The sequence below is a fragment of the Lemur catta genome, chromosome 23 (assembly GCF_020740605.2).
Source record: "Lemur catta isolate mLemCat1 chromosome 23, mLemCat1.pri, whole genome shotgun sequence".
Lineage (NCBI taxonomy): Eukaryota > Metazoa > Chordata > Mammalia > Primates > Lemuridae > Lemur > Lemur catta.
The window spans coordinates 3,739,064-3,752,647 of record NC_059150.1 but is presented as its reverse complement, the minus strand read 5'-3'; the positions used below and the strand labels follow the sequence as shown (position 1 = coordinate 3,752,647).

Genomic DNA, 13,584 nt, shown 5'->3' with positions numbered 1-13,584 from the left:
CCAAGATCTTGGGTGGTAAAAAGAGATTTTTAAATACGCATTTAAGTTGAGCTGCAAATATACACTTTAGAACAATGCTAGATAGATAAAAAGCCACCTAAGCTCGTGTAAAATGTAAAATGTTTGCCATGAGGAAGCCTTCCATGTCAAATGTATATTTGTGGATACTACGGACAAGTATTTACGACACTTCTAAGCAGTGATGCCGGTAGCAAGCACGGGGCCACCACATACCCGAGCCCCGGCCGGGTGGGCCTCCGAGGCCCTCTGGGACAAGGTTGGTTAACCATTCGCTCTGCTCCGGGGTGAGGTAATCTGATCTCCCTAGGGAGAGGCGATAACTTTGGGTAAACCAGCCCAGCCTGCACTGCAGGGCTGACGTCACCCCGACCCCCGCAGAGGCAGGGAGCCAGGCCGGGGCAGGGGTGGGGGGCTCTCCGGCTAAGGGCACATTCCTGACTGAATTCACCCCCTGGGCTGTCCTGGGAGAAACCAGCAGCCAGTCCCCGGGCCCTGGGGCAGCAGAACTGACCTCAGGCTGAAAGAAAGAGATCCGTAGGAGCCCCTCTGCCTAGGTGGAGGGGGCCTGGCGGGGGGCAGGCTGGGGGCAGAGAAGTGACTCTGCAGATGGTGAGGAGGAGTCTGCGGACCCTCAGTCCCGGCCCCTCTCTGCTTTTCGGCGCCTGCTGTGTGCCAGGTGCTCGCTCGCCATAGACGATCTTATTTAATCTTCAGGACAACCCAGGAGAGGGGTGGAGGTGTGAGCCACACTGTAGAGATAGGAAAGCCCAGGCGGCCAGCGGGAAGCTCCCACCCCAGGATTACCCAGCAGTCAAGGCTAACTGGGGACTTCAACCAGGCAGGTGGCTCCAGCACTCTGAGCCACAATGTCATCCCACCTGTCCCCCTCCCTCCGCCTCCGCCTTTTCACATCCAGTCCCTTGCAAACCCTGGTGCCTGTGGTTCTATCTCGGAGAGGAAGGCTTGTGGAGAGCTGATTCAGTTTCCCCATCCAGCCCAAGGGTGTGGTGGAGAAGAAAAGTCAACAACAGCAAAGAGGTCAACCTTTACCCATTGATCAGACCTTTAGGTCCTCAGCCTTGCCGAGGTCACCAATTAGGGGTTCAAAGATGTAAACTAGTGGCTTTTTTTTTTTGTGAGATAGGGTCTTGTACTGTTGCCTGGGCTAGAGTGTGGTGGCACCATCATAGCTCACTGCAACCTCAAACTCCTGGGCTCAAGTGATCCTCCTGCCTCAGCCTCCCGAGTAGCTGGGACCATAGGTGCACACCACCACACTAGGCTGATTTTTCTATTTTTGATAGCGATGGGGCTCACTCTTGCTCAGGCTGGTCTTGAACTCCTGAGCTCAAGCGATCCTCCTGCCTTGGCCTCCCAGAGTGCTAGGATTACAGACATGAGCCACTGCATCAGGCCCCATTAACTTCTTTATGAGGTGTGAGATGGGTACACATGCATTTATTTATTTTATTTTTTTTTCACTTAACAAATAAGCATATTTTTAAATAAAATGTGATGTCGTAAGTGATAATATTATGCATTGGGAGTTTGGTTTGGGAGGAATTTTTAAAGACACAAAATACTTAAAGAGAGGATTTGGGGAGGATGGCAGAGCAGGAAGAACTGGAATCCATCTCCCACCTGACAGAATGTGTCTGATGTAACTATTTGGAAACTCTGGAGTCCACTGAAGGCTTGCAACTCCCAGAGGAGGGCTTGGGTGGTCAATTCTAGTTAATTTCAGGTCTTGGCACAGTAGTGTTGCCCACGCCCCACCACTGGCCTGAGCTAGGCAGCTGTGCACTATTCTTGGAGCAGCCTACACATAGCTTGGTTGACCCAGACTGGGCCACAAGGACCTTGTCCTCCAAACATCAGGGGTCTGTGCTCTGACTGAAGCTTCTGGACACAGGGTGCAGGCAAAGAGGTGGGTGGCCAGTGTGTTACACCTCCCCTCCATTGCAAGCCCCTCCCCCTCCAGCTGATTTGATTTGGGGGGATTTAAAGGGCTGGGGCCCCTTTCCTCCCCTTTGTATTTCTCTTTTTCCCCTTTTGGGAGCAATACATTAAAGATGGGGACATTCAAAACAACTGCATACACAGGGCAAGTGAGAGGGTGACTGCACATGCTCAGGGAAAGGCTCAGAAAAGACTTGAAAAGACCCTGAGTTTGCACCTCAGGCTGATCCTTGGCACAGAGACAGACTGTAACAACCAAAAAGGCAAAAACAATAAACAACAAGAAAAAACAGGAAACCATGGGGAAGGGGGGAAAATGTGTTTTCTAGCATTTCCACATTATGAGATTCAAATGTCCAGTTTTCAATGAAAAAATCACAAGGTGTACAAAGAAACAGGAAGGTATGGCTCATTCAAAAGAAAAAAAAAGAGAGAGAGAGAGAGAAAGGGACACTGTCCCCAGAAAAGGGCCTGATGGCAGATGTCCTTAGTGAAGATTTCAAAGAGTGTTCCTCCTGTCTTTTGGAAGAAATGTCCTGATTTAGCCAAGATCAATAAATAAAAGAGTGTTCCTCTAGATCCTCAAAGAACTACAGGAAGATAAGGATAAAAATAAGGAAATGATGTATGAACAAAATAGAACTGTTAATAAAAAGGATAGTAAACCTAAAAATGCGCCAAAAAGAATCCTGGAGCTGAAAAGTATAACAACTAACTGAAATGAAAACTTCATTAGAGGAACTGACAGGCAAGTTTGAGCAGGCAGAAGAATCAGTCCCCTTGAAAATAGACAGTGGAAACTACAGAGACTGAGGAACAGAAAGAAAAAAGATTGAAGAAAAGTCAGCAGAGCCTAAAGGACCCCACAGGACCCCGTCAAGAGGACCAACTTATCCACTGTGGGATTCCAGAAGGAGGAGGAGAGAGAGAGAAAGGGGCACAGAGAATATTTGGGGAAACAATAGCTGAAAACGTCCCCAATCTGATGAAACACAAGAATATAAACATCCAACTAGCTCAAGGAACTCCAAGTAAGATGAACTCACAGAGACCCCCAACAAGACACGTTATCATATTTTCAAAAGCCAAAGGCAATGAGAGAACCTCGAAAAGGAGCAAGAGAAACGACTGTTCACAAACAGGAGACCCTCGATAAGACTATCAGATTTCCCATCAGAGACTATGGAGTCCGGAAGGCAGTCGGCCAGTATGTTCAAAGTGGCACTCAAGAATCTGTCCTTCAAAAGTGAGGAAGAAATTAAGATATTCGTAGATAAACAAAAGCTGCAGGGGTATGTTACCACTAGACCTGCCCTACAAGAAATGCTCAAGGGAATCCGGCAGGCTGAAATGAAAGGACACTGGACAGTAAGTTGAAGCCATAGGAAGAAATAAATATCTCAATAAACTTAACTACATGGGCAATTGTAAAAGCTAGTATTATTATAACAATGGTTAATAACTCTACTTTTTGTTTTCTACATAATTTAAGAGACTAATGCACTTAAAACAATTATTTATGTTTTGGGACACGTAATGTACAAACATGTAATTTTGTGACATCAGACACCAAAACGGGTGGGAGTGGAGTTGAAAATGAGCAGAGTTTTCATATGTTATTGAAGTTAAGCTGGTGTAAATTCAAATTGAGTGTTATAACTTCAGGATATGAAATGTAACCTCCATGGTAACCACACAGAAAATCGCTGTAGAATATGCACAAAAGGAAATAAGAAAAGAATTTAAACATCTCATTACAAAATATCTACCAAACACAAAAGAAAAGAAACAGGCCGTGTGCGATGGCCTAATCCTAATCCCAGCAGAGTGCCTAACTCCAGCACTCTAGGAGGCCGAGGCGAGAGGATTGCTTGAGCTCAGGAGTTCGAGACCAGCCTGAGCAAGAGCGAGACCCCAACTCTACTAAAAATAGAAAGAAATTAGCTGGACAACTAAAAATATACAGAAAAAATTAGCTGGGCATGGTGGCGCATGCCTATAGTCCCAGCTACTTGGGAGGCTGAGGCAGGAGGATGCTTGAGCCCAGGAGTTTGAGGTTGCTGTGAGCTAGGCTGACACCACAGACTCTAGCCTGGACAATAGAGTGAGACTCTGTCTCAAAAAAAAAAAAAAAAAAAAAAAAAGACAATAAACATAAGTGGTGGGAGAAGTAGAGGGTTATATAGTAATAGTTGCAGACTTTGGTGTCAGTAATGGGTACAACAACCACACGGAAGGTAAGTAAGGAAACAACACAAGAAACCCACTAGCTCTAACACACATACACAGAACACACTGCCCAACAACAAAAGTGTACACACAGGACATCCACTTTCCCCACTTCTACTCGACATAGCACTGGAACTTCTAGCCAGAGCAGTTAGGCAAGAAAAAGATTTTTAAAAGGCATCCAAATTGGAAAGGAAGAAATAAAATTATCTTTGTTTACAAACGACAAGATCTTTTAGGTAGAACACCCTAAACATTCCACAAAAAACCATTAGAGCTGATGAATGAATTTAGCAAAGTAGTAGGATACAAAGTCAACACACAAAACTCCGTTGCCTTTCCATACACTGACAATCCGAAAAGGAAATTATGGAAACAACTGCATTTATAATAGCACAGAAAAGAAAGAAATACATAGGAATTAACTAATGAGGAGAAGACTTGTGCCATGAAAACTGCGAAACATTGCTGAAAGATATTAAAAAAGAGAAATTAAATGGAAAAATCATAAAAGTAAACAGAAAAATTAAAGAAGACAAATGAAATGGAAACACACCCCATGTTCATGGATTGAAGAACTAATATTCTTAAGATGTCAATACTACCCAAAGAAATCTACAGAGTTAATGTCATCGTTACCAAAATCTCAATGATATATTTTGCAGACATAGAAATATCCATCCTAAAATTTACGGGATATCAAAGGATCCCAGATAGACAAAATAATCTTGGAAAAGGAGAATACGGCCGGGTGTGGTGGCTCACGTCTGTAATCCTGGGAGGCCGAGGCGGGAGGATTGCTTGAGCTCAGGAGTTCGAGACCAGCCTGAGCAAGAGCGAGACCTCATCTGTACCAAAAATAGAAAAAAGTATAAAACTCTTAGAAGAAAACAGAGCGAAAGCATCACGACGTTGGATTTGTGAATCATTTCTTAGACACAACACTTGGGGCACAGACAACAACGCAACAGGCAAATTGGACCTCGTGGAAATTAAATTTTGTGCGTGAAAAGACAGTATCGACAGAGTCACACGGCGACCCACACAACGGGAGAAGATAGTTGCAAATCACACATCTGACGAACACCCTGACTATGCAGAGAACTCGAACTGATGTTTTTTGCAGAGAAGACGCACAAACGGCCAATGAGCAAATGAAAAGACTCTCGGCGTCACAAATGAGGGAAATGCAAATGGAAACCACAGTGAGCTCCCATTCACCCCCCCTGGGATGGCCACCATCAAACCAGCAGGACAGTTTCGGGGGACGTGGAGAGATCGGAACCTCTGCGCACTGTGTTGGTGACGTCAAACGGCGTGGCCACTGTGGAAACCAGTGTGGCCTCAAAAGACTGAGCACAGGTGTCACGTGGTGTGGCAATGCCACTTCGGGGTGGATGCTCAGAAGAACTGACAGGGCCCCAAGGGCCACAGCGCCGGAGCCCCTGCCAGGCCCAGCCCAGCGGGGCCCACCCAGGACGGGCTGGCATGGCCGGCTCCTGTCCCAGCCAGAGCTGCCTCCTCGAGGAGCCCCAGCTGCCGGGCTGTGGGGGGTGCTCGGGACGGGATCCCCAGGGATTTCAGAGTTGCCGCCTCCCAGGGTCACACAGCCAGCTCCCAGTACGAGCCTCTCCATGCACACTGTACGGCTTAAGTCTCCGGAGAGCCCAGTGGGTGCACGGAGGTTCACGTCCCACCCGTCCTGGCCTTTCTCAGACAACCAGGACGGCACAGACAGCCCGTTTGGGACAAAGTCCTCCTCGTGACACCCCCTTCCCCACCACACAAAATCCTTCCCGCCCCCGCCCTGTGGCCTCCCTGCCCCTCGCTCCTCCCACCTGCCAAAGTCTTCCCACCCGTCCTCACAGTCACCTCCCCGTCCCCGTGGGCCTATCACGGGAGGGGTGACATGGCCCTTCACAGGGGGCCGCCCATCCGCCAACTCCCCCAGGATGACCCTCCCAGGACCAGGTGACTCCGCAGACTGCACTGGGGACCTTCTCACCCCGAGACCCTTAGCGCCCACCCAGGACCCCCCACGGGTGACAGGTGCTAGGCCAAGTAACACAGCGAGAAGAAACAATTAAAAGGCAGCCAGGTGTGACGATGCACACCTGTAGTCCTGGCTCCTCGGGAGGCTGAGGCGGGAGGTCACCTGAGCCTGGGTGTTCGCGGCTGTAGTGCGCTGTAATCGCGCCACTGCAGCCTGACCCTTGCAGCTGCGGACCCCTGACCCAGCACTGACGACATCATATAATCAGTGATGGTTCCCATCCTTTCCCCCTTCTCTCCTTAGCGTCCTGCAAAGCTATTTAGATTGGTAGAAACTCGTGTGCTGTTGTTTATGCCACACGGAAGATACCCAGTGACTGTGTCGAGTTCAGTCCAGGGGGGCTTGGACTTCCTGTGGGGAGGTTTTAGGGCTCTGAACTGGGGAGCAAACCACGAGCCCTGTCTGCAGCCACCGGACACGTTATCGATAACAGAGCAGTCACACTCATCAGCAAGTATGAATCCTCACTGCCCACCTGCCCCCAACTCTGGAACCCTCAGCTTTAGCCCCAAAATGAGGTGAGGAGGAGGCTTCGCCAGGGAGGAAGGTGGCGCCGGGGCCAGAGCTGGCTCCAGTCTGCAGGGAGCCCAGAGCTGGTCCTTGTCCTGCACACAGAGGCGGCCTGGGGTCCCCACAGCCCTGCACGACCCCTCAGCACCCCAGAAGCCCCACACACCCTCGCACGCAAGCACAGCTCTGCAAAGGCTCCCTGGCGGCACGGGGCCTGCACGTTCCGGTGGCTCACTCACCGTCCCTCGGGTGGCATGGACGGGACGGCTCGGGGACCAGCTAGCCAAGATGTCGCCCGCTAGACTCACACAGCCGTGAGCTCCTGACCTGCGGAGGCTGCGTTCCTCGTTCCTCCAACGGTGCCTGTCGGTTCTAATTCCGCCTCTCACTCGGGTAACAGGGAAGATGGCGCCCAGGTGGGCCCCTCCCAGCGCTGGCACGGCGAGGTCCGGATCCTCGGAGCCCAGCGATTTTAAGGATAACGTTCCACGTCTCCACGTAAATCTCCGCTTCTGCACAGCCCGATCCCATTTACCCAGATTGCGCACGTGACGACCCGGCCCTCCAAGGCTCCGACCCCCCTGCTGCGCCCATCCCTGGAGGGCAGTTGTGTCTGCTGTGCCTCTTGGGGTCCGTCCCTCTAGAGCCCTCTGGTATCTCCCTCGATCTCCATCTTGTGAACTAAAATAAAATTTTACCGGCTGATGAAACGGACCCCTCCTGGCCTCGGGGAGGCCCTGAAACTGAGTTACTGGCCACGAGGAGGGGGTCAGACCTGCCTCTTCATGCCCCTCCCTTCTTGGAGACGTCCTCTGTGACTCACTGACAGGCTGAGGCTCTGCTAGTCACTCCTGCAGGTCCTCAGTTTACACCACAAATATATGGCCAGTAGCTTGTGTCTGATTAACAGACTTGCTTTTAAAACATTCCAAGCCCTTAGACAAAGTTTCATGTCTTTAACCAATTACAGGTCAAAGAGTCTTTAAACCCACCTATAACCTGTAAGCCCCTACTTCAAGATGGCCCACCTTTTCTGGCCAAACCCATGTCCACCTTCCATGTATCGATTTATCACTTTACCTGCAACCCCCATCTCCCTGAAATGTATAAAACCAAACTGTGACCCAGCCACGGCCAGTCCACTTGCTCAAGGCTTCCTGGGCCTGGCTCCAGGCCATAGTCATCAACTTTGGCTCAGAGTAAATCTCTTTACATTATTTTACAGCGTTTGGCTCCTTTTCCATTCATAATTTTATAAAATAGCGTAAAAAGCCAAGCCCCAGCCATTTCCTTAAAAGGGTAGACTGGAGTTTGGAGGAAGCTATAAGATAATAAAGATTAAGAAGCCAATTTGGACCCAATGAAAACTCCAGGTGATTTTAAACTAATCAACTTCCCCTTTCAAGGAACTAAAAGTGATTAATTGACACAAAGGACCAGACCTAAGTCACCTGCTCTTCCTAGGTGCTGTGGCCCCAGAAAGCCACCTTCTTCACTCCTCCCACCCAGGCTCTGCAGGTGCCTGTGGAGCCGCCCGACCCCTGCAGTGCACTGCTCAGTGCACGGGGCCTTCTTCCTCCATCCGGCCCCTAAACATACAGTAGTTCTACCCTTGGATTTGGTTTCCCTCCATTTTTCTGCACATTCTCCCTGAGTGGTATTCAAACCCTGAGCTTCAACTATCATTTAGATGCTTGATGACCCTGAAAGCTGTATTTTGGGCTCAAGCCTCCCTCCTGAACACCTGCCTACTGACCATCTCAAGCGCCTCAGACCTACCAAGTCAGCCGTGGGGTCAGCATCTCCGGCACACTCTGCTCTTCCTCCTGAAGAGCCGCAGCCCCGTCTACCCCCAGCCAAGTCCGAATCTCTGTGCCACCCTGACTCTGTCTTCCCACCGCCTCTTGGGGGCCTTCGCATTAGGCCATGGTGACACCTTCTGACCACTGGCCCCGCCCCACGCCTGGTCTCTGCTGCCGTCACTGCCACTCAGGCCGGCAGGTCCTCTCCTGGGACCTGTAACGGCCTTCTCCTTAGTGTCCTTGCCTTCAATGTTACGCCATCAACGTAGCCTCTATCCACGGGATGTTTCCAGAAAGCAATTATGACGATGTCCCCCACTATAAACACCTTGGCCCATCCCGCGCCTGCCTTTACCTTTGGGTCTAACGAAGCATTCCAGGGTCTATATACCACTAAGCCTCGTTTTTGGCCACCCCCACCTGGGATGCTGGCTCCTCTCCTATTCCGTTTCTTCCCATTCTCTATATAAATGGTAGCATTTTCACGCATCTTCACCTTTGCACATGACGTTCTTTCTGCCTGGGTGACCCTCATCTCTGTGCCCTGGGGAGCTCCTACTCATCTCCCCAGAACCCACCCACACCTGTTCCAAAGCCTGTGTTCTGCTCTGTGGTTTGAGTTTCACTTTATATCTCCTTTCATCATACTGTTATTCCCAGTGTGTGAAGCATCCGCTTACTCATAGGACTTCAAGAGGGGAGAGTCCTTGTCTTGGCTTCCTTTATGTCATCAATGCCTGGCACAAAGCAGATTCTTTAATGAATCATTATTGTTATTGTTTTATTGTCATCCTTGCACAGGGGCCATGTAATCGTCTCTGTATCATTCCAATTTTAGTGTATGTGCTGCCAAAGTGAGCATATGAATCATTATTTTTAATAGAGGCATAGCATTCCATATTATAAACATATGAGTCATACTTTGGTTAACTAATTCCAAATATTAAACATGTTGTTAATTTCACTTTTTTGAATTACTTATGTTCATTTTTCAAAATAGTAAAAGCATTTGTCTTCTTTTTTTTTTCATTCCAATCATATCCTGCATGAAGTCTTCTTCTTCTTCTTCTTCTTCTTCTTCTTTTTTTTAAATCCACCCTCCACCTTCTTTTTTTATGTTAAGAGAAATACAGGCCGGGTGCGATGGCTCACGCCTGTGATCCTAGCACTCTGGGAGGCCGAGGTGGGAGGATTGCTTGAGACCAGAAGTTTGAGACCAGCATGAGCAAGAACAAGACCTCATCTCTACTAAAAAATAGAAAAATTAGCCAGGCATGGTGGCACATACCTGTAGTCCCAGCTACCAGGGAGGCTGAGGCGAGAGGATCACTGGAGCCAGGAGTTTGAGGTTGCAGAGAGGTTGCTGCACTGTAGCCCAGGCAACAAAGTGAGACCATGTCTCAATAAAGAGAAAGAGAGAAAGAAAGAGAGAGAGAAATACAACCTTATTCTAAAAGAAAATTCAGGCAATACAGAAAGGCATAAAAACAAAAGTAAAAATCATGCATAATTTCTCTAGCCAAAGATGGTCATTGTTACCCTGCTGATATATATCCTTCCAGACTGTTTTCTATGGATACATATATCCATAGTTATTTCTACATTTTCAAACCAAAACTGAGACATACAATGCATGCTCTTTCATAACCAGCCTTCTTCACTTAATAGTATATAATGAACATTCCTTATCATTAAATATCATAGATCGTTATTTGTAATGACTGCATAATGTTTCCTTGTACGAGTATCACAATTTATTCAACAAATCCCCTTTCTCTGGACATTTTGGTTGTTACCAAGATGCCATGAATCTCCTCGTAGATACATCTCTGTACACTAATCTGATTATTTGCTTGAAAATATATCCCTTGATGCTGAATACTTGTGTTAAGGCTTTTAAACAATATGTGCAATTGTTCTTCCGAAAGCATCTCCCAATTCACATCTGGACCAGTGGTTCATCTCAGGTTTGAGTTTTTTCATATCCTCACCAGCTCTAGACATCAGTTGCATTTTTTTTCCCGATTTGGTGTATGAAAAGTACTATCCCCAATGACCTTAAGCTGCTTTTGCATCTCAGACAAGGAGAGGGCAGACAGTAGATGTGTCTGTCTGCGTTCTCCAGAGAGAGTGTAATTTTCCAAACGCCAGCATTTGCTCTGCCTGGCGCGTTCCCTCTCGGCCAGGAATCAGCCAGGGGAGCAAGCCCGTGATGCAAGCGCTCTAGACCCCAGCGTGCCCTGCAAGCACACGAGGGAGATGAGCACAGACCAGAGGATGCTGGGACTTTCCCCTGGACATGGTGGCTTGGGTCACTGAGGCTGGCAGGTGTGGAGGTGGGCAGGTGAGGTTGAGTCATGCGGGACACTGGGCGTGGTTTCCAGAGTTGACGTGCAGGTTCCAGTAACGGGCGGCTGAGCTGGGCTAATTGCTGCTGCTGTTGCCTCAGCCCAGCCCTGCACGTAGCAGGAGGAGGAGGAGGAGGAGGAGGAGGAGGGCAGGACAAGAATGGAGAAGGCAACACTACCAAGGGATGGCCACCATGAGAATCGCAAGCACTGAAAACTCAGCTCCCATCCTTCCCCCAGGACCCAGGGGTCTCGGGAAAGCAGCGTGAACCGAATGCACCCCCGACCCCAGGCATGTTTGTGTGTCAACAGGGCACTTCTCAAACTGCACATCTAGCAGTGAGATTCAGGCACCTGTGCAACAGGGAGACATTTGGGTTATTTAGCCCCTCTCAAAACAGCGTCAGCTGTGGAGTTGAAGAGAGTGGGTCAGGAAGCCAGGGTTCAAGTCCTAAACTTACTAGCTCTGAAAACGTGAGCTGTTTCCTAACCTCTCTAAAGCCCCAGCTTCCTCATCTGTGAAATGAGATGCTCATCCTCTACCTCGCAGACGTGTTTGGAGGTTTACACAGATGTCTTTGGAAGTTCTTAGGCTCCAGCCTAAGACAGAGTGTCGCTTTGTTGCCCGCGCCAGAGTGAGTGCCATGGCGTCAGCCTCACTCACAGCAACCTCAAACTCCTGGGCTTCAGCGATCCTACTGCCTCGGCCTCCCAGGTAGCTGGGACTACAGGCATGCGCCACCATTCCTGGCTAATTTTACAAGACTTTTCCCTACTGGATCCCCTGCACCCAGCATGAAGCCATGCACACAGCAGACAGTAATGACACTGAGAGAATGAATGACGTATATAAAACAAGAACTGGACACATCGGTCAGCTGTCAGTATTAAGCTCAGGCTCTATATCCGTATGCTGTGTGACTTTGAGCAAGTCCCCTTCCTTTTCTGAATCTCAGTTTTCTCATCTACAAAGTGCAGATTGTTCTTCTAGATCTAGTGCTTTGTGCTACAAATCACTGGTAAAGAGTTGCGATGTGCGGATTAATTTAAGGCACTTATTTTTCCTGAAAAGGGATGAGTTGGGGGGAGAATATACGAACAGCTATTGTATAGACAAATGCGGTTCTGCTAACTCTCCGCCCCAGCAGAGAGTGAGGTGTATGGATGGGAGGAGACTGTGGGCAGTGGGGGCATCTTTGGGCACTGTGAGTTAAGCACCTGTGCCAAGCCCAGAGGGCCGTGCAGAGATACTGCACTATGCATGAGAGCCGCGATATGCCATGCATTGAACTGGGCTAAAAATGGTCTTGGAGGTGAGAACATTTGCTACTTTCCAGTAAGTCTCAGGGGGCCCTGGGGCCCATCCCAGTCCCTCACAGAAGGGGCGGGCTGGGTTTTCATGCCCATGAGCATCGCTATGCCCCCACGCCCCCAGCCCCATCATCTGTTTACTCACTGACATCCTCAACAGGCCGTCACTTTGCCAGGCAGAGGGGCAGAGAACGTGCTCCTAGCCTGGAAGCAGTAGGTGGGGGTCAGGCACAGATGTTCTCAACCAGGGCTTGAAAACTCAACGCCTCCACGTGGAGGGGGTGCCTGTGGCCTCATGACTCCACAGCTGCAGACCGTGGTCCAGTGGGACAGCTGGCTCAGGTTGGCCAGTCTTCTGATTGCTTTTTAAAGAGAAGCCACAAATTCAGTTTTTTTCTGTGAAAATTTTTCTGATTTTAAAAAGTTGGCAACTTTTTCATTTTTTGGTGGCTGTTGCGAACATATCTGTAGTAGAAGGCATGATGGGTAGTTCCATGGAGCTCTTACCAGTCCCAGGGGGCAGGAGGGCACAGTGGCTTCATGGGCATGTGACCCGTGCACTCATCCTGCAAGACCCTGAGCTTAGAGGACCAGGCCCCATAAAGGGTTAATGCGCCACTGCTGTGGCCATGTTGAAATTTTACGAGTACCCAAATACTCACTTTGCGCTGGGCTCTGCAAATTATGTAGTGGGTCCTGACTGCAGGGAGGGGCTGAACGCACCTGGCGGGGGGAGGGACAGAAGGGAGGTCAGGAAATGCTTCAAAGAAGGGACCAGTTAGACGGTTAGGTGGGAGGCAGGGGATGAACAGAGGAAACAGAAGGCTGAGCCAGTGAGCCGGAGGCTGATCCGCAGCAGGGGACCGAGCCCGCGTGTGAGCGGGTGCGGCTGAGACTGTGGCCTGTGAGAGAGAGAGTGTGTGTGTGTGTGTGTGTGTGTGTGCGTGCTCTGTGTGTGTATGCACATAGTGTCTGCAGTGCATGCAAGTGCATGAGAGTGAGGGTTTGGGAGCGTGTCTGCATGAGTGTGAGGATGTACGTTAGCATGTGAGTGCGTGGTGTGTGAGTGCGTGGTGTGTGAGTGCGGGTCACAAGAGTGTGTGTGGTGTGTGGGTGCTCGAGTGTGATTCATGAGTGCGTATGACCGTGTGTGGCATGTGAGCGTGTGGGGTGTGTGTGTGGGGGTCCAGGTGAGTGTGCGTGAGCGTAGGTGCTACGTGCATGTGTGCTGTGTGCCATGTGAGTCGAGGCGAGGTGGTGGCCAGGACAGGGAGAGTCACAGGGCAGCTTAACAAATATTGATCGAGCACCTTCTCTGGGCCAGGCACTGTGCGAGGGGCTGGGTGAGTGA

The 13,584-nt window shown here is 49.5% G+C and overlaps 1 non-coding gene across 1 annotated transcript; it reads right to left on the bottom strand.

The window, feature by feature from the left end:
- Positions 1-9,329: 9,329 nt before the first annotated feature.
- Positions 9,330-9,436, bottom strand: LOC123627166. Its single transcript, XR_006731168.1, has one exon. It is a non-coding gene; the product is annotated as a U6 spliceosomal RNA (small nuclear RNA).
- Between the last annotated feature and the right edge of the window lie 4,148 nt (positions 9,437-13,584).